The sequence below is a fragment of the Furipterus horrens genome, unplaced genomic scaffold (assembly GCF_987537825.1).
Source record: "Furipterus horrens unplaced genomic scaffold, mFurHor1.1.pri manual_scaffold_2, whole genome shotgun sequence".
NCBI lineage: Eukaryota > Metazoa > Chordata > Mammalia > Chiroptera > Furipteridae > Furipterus > Furipterus horrens.
In genome coordinates, this window is record NW_028327172.1 from 88,577,954 (window position 1) to 88,591,118 (window position 13,165).

Sequence of the window (13,165 nt, forward strand, 5' to 3'; positions counted from 1 at the left end):
TGCTGCTGCCCCTCTGCAGTGCTGGAAACTGCTTCCCCCCTGTCCTGCCCACCTGGTAATCCCCCAGAACCCAGACACAGAACAACAGCCCCTTTGGGCACATCTCTTTGCCCATAGCCTCAGCATTTCTTGGTGCAGCAAAGGGCCTCCGTTCTTGTAAGAGATGCCATAGTCCACATGAACTCAAGAGGAAGTCAGCAGCTGACCCCCAGTGCTCTCAGTATCCCAAGGAGAGAGACACAGCTCGCTGAACAGGCCAGCCTCTGAGCCAATGTCTCAGAAGGCATTGCTGAGCCCAGAAGGAACATCCCAGCTCTACTAAATAGAAGTGGACTCTCTGAGGTGAAAGCCTAGATCACCAAGAGCTGGAATTGAGGGAGGAAAGGTCTGAGCCAGCCTTCTCTTTCTCCACCCATCCCCAAGTATACCTGGGAAATAAACCAGTTGTAATGTAAAATGCACTGTCCTGCAGTTGGCACAACTACCGTATTTACTGTTTGTTGTTGTTATTGTTACATATATGGCTGCTTTTATTAAACAGGTATGTGAGATCTTTGAGATAGTCTGACTGGGTTGCTTAATAAGAACTGAGCTAGGACTATTGAATCACAATCTTTCTTCTTTGGCATGGGTAGAGACAAATCTTGGGGAGACAATTAATTCTCAGAGTAGAGGATTGGAGAAAATGAGACATAGTGACCAGAACTGTTGCCTGAGAGCAATTGTGAGCCACAGACTGGGGAAGCCACGGTAAGCAAGTATCTTTCCCATTCAGGCTGTCTCCCATTGCCCTCCTCCCTTCCTCCTGCTTGTAGTATTTGTCATGGGGCAGCAATAACCTATGGCTTGGCGGGGGAGATAATTTAGGCATTAAAGGATGATGTTAAGTTATGGCTCCCCAAGTGGCTAGAAAGGATAATGCACCTCTGAGTCCTAACTTCTATGTACCTAGAGAGCACTGAGTGTGGTTCTTATCATTCATTAAAAAAAAAAAATTATCACCAGCCAAGTATGAGGTGGTCCCCAAGATGGGTTCTGGGAATATAAGCTTCTGCACTCAAAAAAGTAAGCCACTGTATGGAGGCTTCAGTTTTTTTGGTTGGTTGGTTTGCTGGTTGGTTGGTTGGTTTTTTAGAGAAGGGAAGGGAGGGAGAAGGGTGGAGAGAGAAACATAGATGTGTGAGAGAAACTTCGATCGGTTGCCTCTCATACTCTCTCAGCCAGGGACCTGGCCTGCAACCCAGTCATGTGCTCTAACTGGGAATCGAACTAGTGACCGGTTTTGCAAGAGGTTGCCCAACCCACTGAGCCATACCAGTCAGGACAAGGCTGCAGTGTTCTGAGAACCTTCTTGCTACAGTTGACTCAGATCCTAGATAAAATATACTTGTTAATGCCTTACTAGGTTCTTAAGAAATAATAGAAATCCTCAAAGACAAATAAACAAATAAATCCATGAGAATCGTGAGCTGAAACTAAGGTGGAGATCTGGGAGTAACAGCTAATTAAAGTTTTAGGTTGTCCTAGGGACAAAGACCCATATGACGGCTAAGAACAGAACTAAACCCAGACTCTCCTCTAGAGAGGGGAGCTGAACCTAGGACTCTCACATGAAACAGAGACAATTGAAGGAGATAAATGTGATCCCAGGAGGCAAATCTAAGGAGAAGAAAAACATTCCAAATTTAGAGACTTGGGATTCCCAAACACCCTCCAAATATGAGTTCACAACCAAAAATCTGCCAAGTTTTTTTAAAAAGAAAAAAACACAATGAATAAAAATCAGCAAAACAGCAAATTTAGAATTCCGAGGACTTCAGGTGTTAGAATTATCAAATAATTATAATGATTACTAAAACTATAGAGTATTTTTCTCTACCAGACACTATTTCAAATGCTTCATTGTATACTGATTTATTTAATACTCACACAAACCTGTGAGATAAGTGCTATTCTTATCACCATTTTATGGATAAGAAAATTAAGACACAATTAGGTTAAATACCTTGCCTAAAGTTAATACTGCTAAACTGAACATGAGCACTCTGACTCCAGAGTTCATGTTATAAACTACCAACAATAGGGCCTCCAATATGATAATAATTAGTGAAATTTTATTTATTTATTTTTTAATTAGTGAAATTTTAAATAAATTAGATCTGGCTTTTTCTACATTTTTAAATTATTATTATTATTATTTTTAGAACATCTTAAAATTTTAATCCTTTCTTTACAGGTTACCTATACCACTTTTGATTAAGAAAACTGTAGAAAGTTAGTAACTGCCACAAGCGCACACCAGGCGGTGGCACATGTCAATTTTCCACAGAGTCCTGCTTTGCGAGGTGTCTGAATGCACTGCTCAGGGTCTCTGCTCCACTCGTTGGAATCAGTCATGGCAGATCTTAGTCCACAGGTCGCTTTTCCCCATATTTCTTTGTAAACTCTTCAGCATTCTTACAGAATTTTTATTTTTTATTCTTCAGCTAGGTCAGCCTGAGGTGGGTGCTCGGGCTGGGGATCGTTCACCAGTGCTATGAGGGACTGGATCACTTGGTCAGTTTTGGTTGCCGGCTTCCAGTTTTCAGCACTAATTACTGGCAGACAGACCTGCCCCTTTTCATTGATGTTGGAGTGATAGATCTTTGTTTTAAATGTGATCTTCGGTGGTCTGAATGGGTACTCTGCTGGAAAGTTGATTTCAATTCTGAAAGCCCTCTTATCATATGGAGGGTTGTCAGGAACAATAAGCTCTTGCCAAGTCGATAAATTAGTTTCATCAACCTGGATGTTATGGAAGTTTTTCATTCCACATTTGTGGATTTCTTCAAGCTCCTTCATCAGCCTCCTGCTGGCCGCCATCTTGGATCTAAATTATTTTTAATTGTAGTAAAATACACATATGAGGGGGACACCCAAAAAACTAATTTATTTATTTAAAATGATGTATTTATTATTTACATGTTTAAACTTAAGTCACCTTTGAAGTACTCTCCATTTGATGCAATACACCTAGGGAGACTTTTTTCCACTGCTCAAAACCATTTTTGAACTCATCGATTTTGATGCCTTTTAGTGCTTCTGCCTTTTTTTGTTTTATCTTTTTCACATTGACCAAATGTTTCTCTTTGAGGACTTTTTACATCTGAGGAAACAAACAAACAAAAAAAGTCACTCAGGGCAAGATTGGGTGAACAGGGAGAGTGAGGATTGGGGATCATGCCATTTTTGGTCAAAAACTGCTGAGTACTCAGCACAGAATGGGCAGGTGTGCTCATAAATCATGCATCATGAAATGGGCAAATGCTTTGAAAGAGTATTCCAAAAAAAATTCACTGAAGCTAAATGCAGCCTCTCACAACAATGCCAGCTGGTACAGGGATACAGATGGGTTCTTAGAGCACTCACCTAACAAGGGAAGCCTGTACTACAAAGGGCCCACCCTCCAGAAGATAATTCCTGTTTTTTTAGGGTCCCCCCTTGTAATATAAAATTTGCCATTTTAACCTTTTTTAAGCATATGGTTTGATGGTATTAAGTATATTCACATTTTTGTGCAACCATCACCACTACTCATCTGTAGAATTATTTTTGCCTTGTAAAACTGACACTCTATAACCATTAAACAATAACCCCCTATGTCTTACTCCCCTCAGCCTCTGGCAACCACCATTTTACTTTCTGTCTTTATGAATATGACTACTCTAGGCATCTCATATGTGGAATCATACAGAACTTGCCTTTTTGTTCCTGGCTTATTTCACTTCACATAGTATCTTTAATGTTCACGTCCTCATCAACACTTGTTAGTTTCTGTTAAAAAGTAGATATTTTAATAATCAACCAAAAATGATAGGCAGATTTGAATAACCAAGTAGAACTTTTAGAAATAAAAACTGCAATTTTTTTAATCCTCACCTGAGGATGTTTTTATTGATGAGGGAGAGAGAGACCTCAATGTAAGACAGAAACATTGGTTGGTTGCCTTCCTTATGCACCTCAATTGGGGATCAAACTCACAACCTAGGTATGTGCCCTGAATGGGAATTGAACTGAAGAAGTTACTAAATTTGTAGCAGAAAGAGATAAGATAAAAAATGTGAAAACAAGGCTAGGAACACTGGAAGCTAAAGTGATAAGGTCTAATATATCCAGTTAAAGCCCCTGAGACAGGGAACAGAAAAAGTGAAAGAGATACAATATCCAAAGAGAGAACAGCTGAGATTTCAGAACTGATTAAAGGCATGAATGTACAGTTACAGCATATGCCACCATAGTGTATGTATACCATACAAACAAGGTAGAAACATTAAAACAAATCCTCACCTAAGCACATTATAGTAACATTTGAAAACACTACATATGGGGGGGAAAAGAATTATAAAGCAGCCAGAGAGAAAACCCAGATCACCTACAGTACCACAAAGGTACCACAGTTAGACTAACAGAAGACTTCCCCACAGCAAGAAAGGACCTAGAAGACAGTGGAATTGTATCTTCAGTGTACTAAGAGATAATAATGTTCAATCAAGAACTGTGAACCTTACAAAACTATCTTTCAAGAATAAAGGCATTGTCCTGACTGATGTGGCTCAGGGGGTTGGGCATTGTCTTGCAAACCAAAAGGTCACCAGTTCAATTTCCCATCAGAGCACATGCCTGGGTTGTGCACCAGGTCCCTAGTTGGGGTTGTATGAGAGGCAACCGATCGATGTTTCTCTCGTACATCCAGGTTTCTCTCCCGTTCTTTCTCCCTCTCTTCCTCTCTCTCTAAAAAGTAAATAAAATCTTTTTTTAAAAAAAGAATAAACACATTTTTAGGAAAGAAAAAACTGAGCATTTAATACCAACAGATATTCTCTAAAGGAACATATAAAGTATGTACTTTGGGAAAAAAGAAAATGATCCTAAAAAAAGAACTGAGATGCAAAAAGGAATAGTGAAGCAATTAGTAAAAATGTAGATACATCTAAACAAACTTCATCTACATAAAATAATAATAACATCTATTTTGTGGGTTAATTTTTAAAAGCCTAACTAAAATACAGGATAACAATACATATAAGTTGGGTGGGGGGTTAGTTGTAGTTAAAATATTCTAAAGTGCTTACATTGCTCAATAAGGTAGTTTAAACATTGATTAAACACGTTATATAAAGTGTATGTACAGTATTCTAAGTGGTCAGAAGAACAGAACTAATGTTTAACTTCCAAACCAATAAAAACAAGAAATAGATCAAGGAAAAACTAAAAACCAAACAACTCAAAAGAAGGAGAAGGAGAAAGATAAGGAGAAGAAAAGAAAGCATAGAAAAATGGAAGAAATAAAATGTACGAAGTAGGATAGTAAAAACAAAAGTATAAATAATCAACAAATCAATAAAACACAGTGTTAAACTGACTAAACAATATATGTAGTCAAAATGAATACAAATGTAAAATCAAATTGCTTGTTATTTATGAGACACACCCAAAACATTAAGTTATAGAACCATTAAAATTAAAAAAGTTAAAATATATATAGAAAGCAACTACTCAACCAAATTGGGAAGCTTTATAACCACCTTTTTTAAATAGAGATTTAGGACAAAAAGACAAAACTGCCTTTAAGATAAAGAAAGTCACTACATAATCATAAAAATTTCAATTCGCCAGAAAGACAGTAAGTTGAAACTTGTAAATGAAGAGAAGGAAACAAACAAGAAGCAAACCCTGCGATCCCTTTGTCACCACTGGCATTGGCTGTCATACCAAGTTCCTACTCTGAAATGGTATCTTAAGAGAAAAAAAAATAAGCGTTCTGCTTTGCCGTAGAAATCTACTTCCAACTAACAGGTTGGCTCAAGGTGGTGAGGAAGAAAGTTCCTCTTTGCAAAAATAAATGAGGCTAATCAATATGAACTACTTACTAGTTCATAAACTAAGTCTCAACCCATTTCAAAAATAGTGTGAGTACCCACCAGACCCAGTTTGATGCTCCCATCAATTCACATGCAGCCTTGTCTGCATCCCTCATTCTCCCACCTTTAGGCTGTAGTCACTGGCCTGATTTCCTGCTTGGGCAGACCGAGCCCTGGCCCCTTTCATTTCCCTGGTTTTAAAACTGTAGCAACTTCCATTATCTCTTCCCCTAACACCATACTGGTCTCCACCTGGAAACAGGGCTTGGCTTTGGCTTGGGTGGTTTTCATTGCACCCACTGTGGTGGGAGCCACAGTAGCTCATGCACCCAGAGACAGCAGACTGTACTCAAAGTGCTCTTGTTTCCCCAGGACTGCCTGGAAATTATTGCCTAATGAGACAAGTGTTGATTAGTGAAAGACAGGAGGCAGGAATAAGCCAGCAGATAGATTACTTATCCTTCTTCCCCAGGACAGAACTATTCAGAGCAGCCCTAGTTCCCCAGAGAGAGTCCTTGTGATTCAGCAACCAGCACATTGCTTACGGCGCAGGCAGCTGTGGTCAGTGCAGTATCACATGATTTTATGTTTGCTTTCTCTCTGTCCCTGCCACGCAGCCCTTCACCCTTATCCTGCTTCTCTGAGATTGAGCCTTGTAATAAAGTATTCAGATGTTAAATCTACAATAGATAGGAAAGCATGGCATAGGCTTATACACCAGTCCTGATGTCTTCTTCTTGCTTCACATTGAGGAAAGCATGGATGATTTTTTACTTTCCTTCTTTCCTTGAAGCTCAGGCTTCAGGAGTAGAAAAGGTGATTAGAACAGTAATCCATTGTATCTTTGCCCCTTTATCTATAAATTGCTTAAATGTTTTCTTCTGTCTTCTTCATTTCTTGTCATGCTGTGTATGTTCTTAATATATCAGTGTCAAATATTATGTAATGTGAAACTGAATTCTTTTCTAGGCACTGAAATTAAAACAAAATGCTTCTTTAAAGAGATGTAAGCTTAACTTAGAATATTTAAGTTTTCTAAGAAATCTGAGCTAAGACTATCAAACAGATTGTACTGCTATTAAGTTATAAGGCAATCACAAACAATAATTTTAAAGTATAAATATATATGTGATTTTAAAAAACACTTCTGAATAATTTATATGTCAAAAAAAGAAATGATGAAGAAAAATTTGCTTACTATAGAATGATATACAAGGCCTGTCAAGAACATATCCAGCCATGTAATATGAAAAATAGAGGCATTTATTGAAGAAGATATAAGATACAAAAAACATTGTACATAGGACAATGATGCCTCAGGCCCCTTCAAATTAGGCACCTTGGGACCTAACACAGTCCTCCCAATTGCCATCAGCTGCCACATTGCATTTTCCTGAATTACATCGATTGTCTGAAATCTCTTCCCTTTTAAAGGTGATTTTAGTTTGGGGAAAATCCAGAAGTCACAGGGTGCCAAATCTGGGCTGTAGGGGAGCTGAGTCACCTGAGTGATTTGACATTTTGTCAAAAAACTCTGCATGAGACATGATGTGTGAGACATGATGCATGAGTGGGCACATTGTTGTGATGAAGCTGCTGTCACCAGTTGCCCATAGCTGCAGCCTTCTGAATCATCCAAATAGTTTCTGTGGAGGAATGTTCAAGCTTAATGCAAAATTTGATGCAGATTCATTGTTCTACTCGCTCAATCATTTTGAGTGCAACAGCCACACAGTACACATGTTCACTCAAGAGCATCTACAACCCCCACTGGCTAGTACAGTGAAGTCATCATTGTTCATGCATGTGCATTCCAGTCCATTCTCCTTGGCTGCCAGGACACATCGATGTCACACAAACAGTTCTCATTATATTAACAATGGCTGAATTTTTTCTAGATAGTCCTTTTATACTAGATAGATAGATACTTTAAAATACTCCCACGGAATGCTTTAATGTGATGTTCAGCAGCTAAACTTGAAGTGCTTGTGCTCTTTCTGGATCCGGACTTGTGCTAAGAGGGCCTATCCTTGCATTCCATAATTCTATACCTGGGAAATAAGTGATTCTACTGGGGTTGCCAAGAAGGAATTATACTATGACTAACACAGAGACTTTCACAGCGGACCCTCATCATCTCTGGAAGGGTGGGTATGGAAATAAGGTTGGTGGGTAAAGATGCTTCCCCTTTCCACAAGGAAGGGAGGGAGCTGAATCCTATGAGATAAGCCAGAGCATGAGCCTGGCTCTCACAGTTCTGGGTCCAGAACTCTCTCCATGAGAAGGTCTTCACCTAAATGCCAGCCATTACACCATGATAGGGCTCTGAGTGCAAACTTGGACCAGGTACTGGGTGAGGCATGGAAGAGAGAGGTAAAGAGGACATGGCCTCAGCCCATTAGTGGGGAGGGCACACTTGCCCTTTCCACCAAGGACTTAAGACTGGGTGTACCTGGCTGCACTGAAATACCAAAAATGTCTGGCCAGAACAGAGCAGGGCTATCTAGCTGGAGAGGCCTGGGCCTAGGGCCACCTCACAACCACGCTGTTCTCACAGCCACACTGTATCACAATTGAGCTGTTTTACAGTGAATAGTTTTCTTCACTACTGAGTAAGCAAAAGAAAAGTGTTAGAAAAAGAAGACATCAACAGGGGACAGAACGATAAGTCCTTCTGGGCAACTGTGAGGCATGAATAAGATAAACTGTAAAGTTCTGAGCAAAAGAATGACATAATCTAATTTTTTGTATTTTTTAAGATGTCATTTACATACAGTAAAATTCACAATTTTTAGTGCAGAGTAAAATTCACAATTTTTAGTGCAGAGTCCTTCCAATTTTGACAAATGTGTAGAAGCATGCAACCACAGCTCAATCACCCCCCAAAATCCCCCTCTCCTTTTGTAGCCTCCTCACTCCCACCTATAACCCCTGGCAGCCACGAATTTGTTTTCTGTCCCTATAGTTTTGTTTTGTTTCTTACAATGCAATATAAATGGGGCTATATAGTAGGTACCTTTTTTGAGTCTGAATTCTTTCACTTCACATAATGCATTTGAGATTCATCCACATTGGCACATGGAACTTTTATTATTGAGTAGTATTCTACAACAGTTTGTTCATCTATTCACCAACTGAAGGGCATTTAGATAGTTTCTTGGTTTGGGTATGACAAAATAAAGCCTCTATAAACATCTGTGTACAGGTTTTTATGTGAACTTAAGTTTTTGTGAATTATTTCTAACAAGAATGGAGTAACAGGAAATGAATTTAGTCTCCTAGCTGAAACAACTAAAAAGCTGGGGGAAATATTTTAAGTGGTTTTCAGACATAGGACATCAGTCAGCACAGGACAGTGACCTGCCACAGTACAGGAAGGGGGATGCAGAGCCTGGCAACTTCCTGGAATCAAGGAGATGGATGTAGGAGAGAGCTCAGTGAGCTACAGAGAGTCCCTCAGGTATTTGGCTTCTGATCAACACAGATGTGTGATGAAACTACCCGAAGCTAAGGAAGAATGACCAGAGAGGATTGGCAAGAACAATCACTGGAGCTCATACAGACAAAAGAACAGGAACATTGTCACCAACTAGAATGGAAAAACTTCATAATTCATGGGAGATGAGGAAGAGTATTCAAAAGGAATTGCCTAGTAGCAGTGTGAGATCAGCCCTAGATGAAAGGCTGTCCCGCGTCAGTTCCTGGGGTTGTTCCCCTAACCCTTTGTGGTGGCTTTTTCCACCCAACTGGAGACCCAGGTGACCCTCTGCAGGTCTCTGGCCCTGTGAATTCTAACTGCCTTAGCCTTCCCAGATCCTCAGTACCTCTTATCAACCCAGAGAGAGTTCTGTGCTTAGCCTGGGTTTTCCTCCCTGTACTACAGCCTGGAAATGCTTTCCAGGCCATAAGCTGGGCAGTAGTAAGGCCCACCTCACTTGTCTCTCCCTCTCAGGACTCATCGTCCTCCACTCCCTATTGCCCTACATCTGAAAAAACACTATATCATGTATTTCTTTTACATATTTTTAAGTTGTTTGTGGTATTAAGAGTAAATGATCCCCAAGATTTCATCTTGGCCTGAGGCAGAGTTGACATCATTTAATTTTATTTTAAAGGGTCACACTGGAGGCTAGATTAAGAATGGGCAAGGGCAACAGGGGCAGACCAGTGAAGAAGCTATTGCAGTAATCCTGGTGAAAGCCAATGGTGGCCTGGTCCATGACAGCAGGATGGCGGTGGTGAGGGGTAACTGAGCTCAGGATGTGTTTTGAACATACAACTGATGAGATTTGCCGATAAAAAAGATTCAGGTGTGAGAGAAAATAAGAAGTCATGGTAAACTCTACTATTTTTGGCCTGAATGACTGGGTGAACAGGGAAGACTGGGGAGGAGCAGGAGTGAGGTGAGATCAACAGTTAGTTGACTTAACCATGTCTGCAAGGAATTCATTTCAACACATACACCACTCCCACTCCCTTCCCAGTTCTGCCCCACTCAGCTGCCAGCCTCTCCTGAGCGGGAACAGGAAGGTGAGTGCTCAGTGATGGCCACACCTAGGCTTGCCTCCAACACCACTGAGGACAGTCCTTTTAAGTACTGAAACATTTGTGCAAGCTGTTACCTGGCTTAGGAACGGCTCACATTTATGGCCAGCACTTTGGAGTTTTAAAGTATTTAACTCCTACTGTCTCATGTAATCCTCACAAGACCACCAGTATTTGCTATGACCATCCCCATTTGCAGCTTAGGGAGCTGAGACTCAGAAAGGTGGGGTGGCTTGCCCAGGGCCATTTCAATGATAAATGCTAGAGTGGGAACTTGAACCCAGGATTGTTTATTCCCATACCTGCACTCAGCTCTTAGTACAGGCCAATGGTTTTACTTACGTGATGAGTTGTGACAGAATGCTTTCCTCCTGCTGCACGTACTGTTCCTGTCACAGTGTGTGCAGATACAGTTAGAATGCTGGGAAGGGATTGGTCATCTACCTGAGGAAATGGGAGCATTGGGGGCCCTGAATTTGGGAAGGTGTTGAGCTGTCTCTGTCTTCAATCTTAAGTCTGCTCTATAAACAGTCTGATAATGGACTAGGAACCAGAGACTATGAGGCAAAACCTCTCAATCTCTTGCCCTAAGGCTCCTGCAAATATGCCCACATTCTTCTCCCCTTGACCTCCTTTCCCTGTTGCAGTGGTGGAGGTGTGACTGCACCTGTCTAAAAGCAATCATTCCACTTGGCCTCTGGGTCTGATCCTCTCAGTTCCACCCAAATGACTCTACTCTCTCTGGGCTACCACAGTCTTTCCCACTCCAGTATCTCTTCCCCACCTGCATTTAACACTGTTTTTACGTCTTCCATCTCAAATAGAAAAACCATCCACCCTTCTTCCTACTGGGGCTAATAACCTTTCTACTGAACACCGCCAAGTTACTTGAAATTGTAACCTCATGCTCTGGTGCCACTGCCCCCTCCTGCTGACTCTTGTATACCCTGAAACCAAACTTCTGCTGTCTCTCCCTCCTCGTCATCCCATTTCACTGTGCTGAGCTCACTGGAGTCACCAATGGTCTGGTCTTCCTAAGCACTGATACTTAAGTTAATGATGGCCATTCTCTTCTGAACACTTCTTGCTACCTTACCTTAAAAGCATCACTCTGTCTTGCCCTTGAGCCCTTCCTCATCAGCCCCCTCTATGTCCTCCCCTCCTCCACCCAGCCCCTGAATGTTAGAGCGCATCTTTCCCATGGTCTGAACAAACCACTTACTCCTAAGTTTTAGACTCTTGTTTTCAACTGTTTTGCTATCCTGGTATCCTGTGGGCAAAGTCCACATTTTCATAAATGAACTTACCCCCTCCTCTCCACCTCCCAATGTGCTGCTATCCTCAGTTTCCTCTCAGGGTAAACTTACCTCTAAGTACCCAGTCATCTACAGGAGAAACTTAGAAGTCATCCTAACCACTTTCTTCTCTTAGCCCCCTAAACTCAAGGTCTGGATATTCCACATCCTAAATTATGTCAGCCCTTGCACCTTTCCCCAATTCCCTTCCTGCCATGTCTCTGGCCTGAGCAACCACATTGGCCCCACATGATCAACCTCTCCTTGCCTGCTATCTCCAATTCAATCCTGTCTCTCCCCACCTGAAATCCTCCCATGGCTCCCAAAATAAAATGTAAACCCTACAAAATAAAATGTTAACCCTCTGGCATGGCTTGAAAGCACTGCATGATCTAGACCCTGCCTATCCTCCTGCTGCCCAGCCTCTTTCTTCCCACTCCCCATCATACCATCCATGCTTCAGCCACAGCTGAACTTCTTGCAGCTACCTGAACTCCTGTCTGTCATCTCACAAACTGCTCTGTGTTCACCGAAACATATTTACCGGTTCTGCTGGATACCCAGGGACTACATTTGCCAGTATCCCTTTAGGAGAGCATAGAGGCAGAATGATGCAACCATCTTCCAGGCCTGGCCCATGAAACTTCCAATACACCATCCTCCTTTGCTCCTTCCCCATCCACCAGCTGCATCTTTGAAATGCAATCTGAGGTGAATCCACTGAAGAAAAGCACATGGTATGTTGAGAAATCCTGGTGTGATCAAGTCCAAAAGTATAAGTGTGCTCTCTCTCTCTCTCTCTCTCTCTCTCTCTCTCTCTCTCTCTCTCTCTCTCTCTCTCTCTCTCTCTCTCTCTCTCTCTCGTATTCCCAATTCCTTTTCAGCCTGGCCTTAAGCCCAGCAGCTAGAAACTATTCTGAAAACAGGAGTGTTTGGGTAATCTATGTTAGAATAATTTCAGATGGGCAATATGAAATGTGCATGGGTAAGGTCATTCCTGAGGTAGAAGCCTAAGCTTCCTCCTTCTCCCACCCCCAGATAGCTTGTCCCCTGGAACAGCAAGCTGGAGGAACCAGCCATGCAAAGCTCTTTTGTGCTGTTCTTCTTTAAGGTTGCCTTTGTCCATTTGAAGCAGATTTCACCTGGATCCAAATATAAACCTGGTGTTAGGGGCAGCCTGAGGAAGGGGTTCAATGACATTTCATGCTACCAGAATCATTACCCAGGTCATCAGCACAGAGAGGGCCCTGGCAATGATTTCAGTGTTAAGTCCCCACCTTTCCAACCTCTCCAGAGAAGGTATTGGCGCTAATGTGATTTGAGTGCCTGTGACTATGCCAGACCCTCTTAGGCCTTTTTACGTGTGATATCTCACCTAGGCAGGTAACATTTTAGACACAAAGAGACTGAGGCTCACAGAAGTAA

At 41.5% G+C, this 13,165-nt stretch overlaps 1 pseudogene; it reads right to left on the minus strand.

Moving 5' to 3' along the window:
* Nucleotides 1–2,405: 2,405 nt before the first annotated feature.
* Nucleotides 2,406–2,862, minus strand: LOC150019005 (ubiquitin-conjugating enzyme E2 L3-like; annotated as a pseudogene).
* Nucleotides 2,863–13,165: the final 10,303 nt, after the last annotated feature.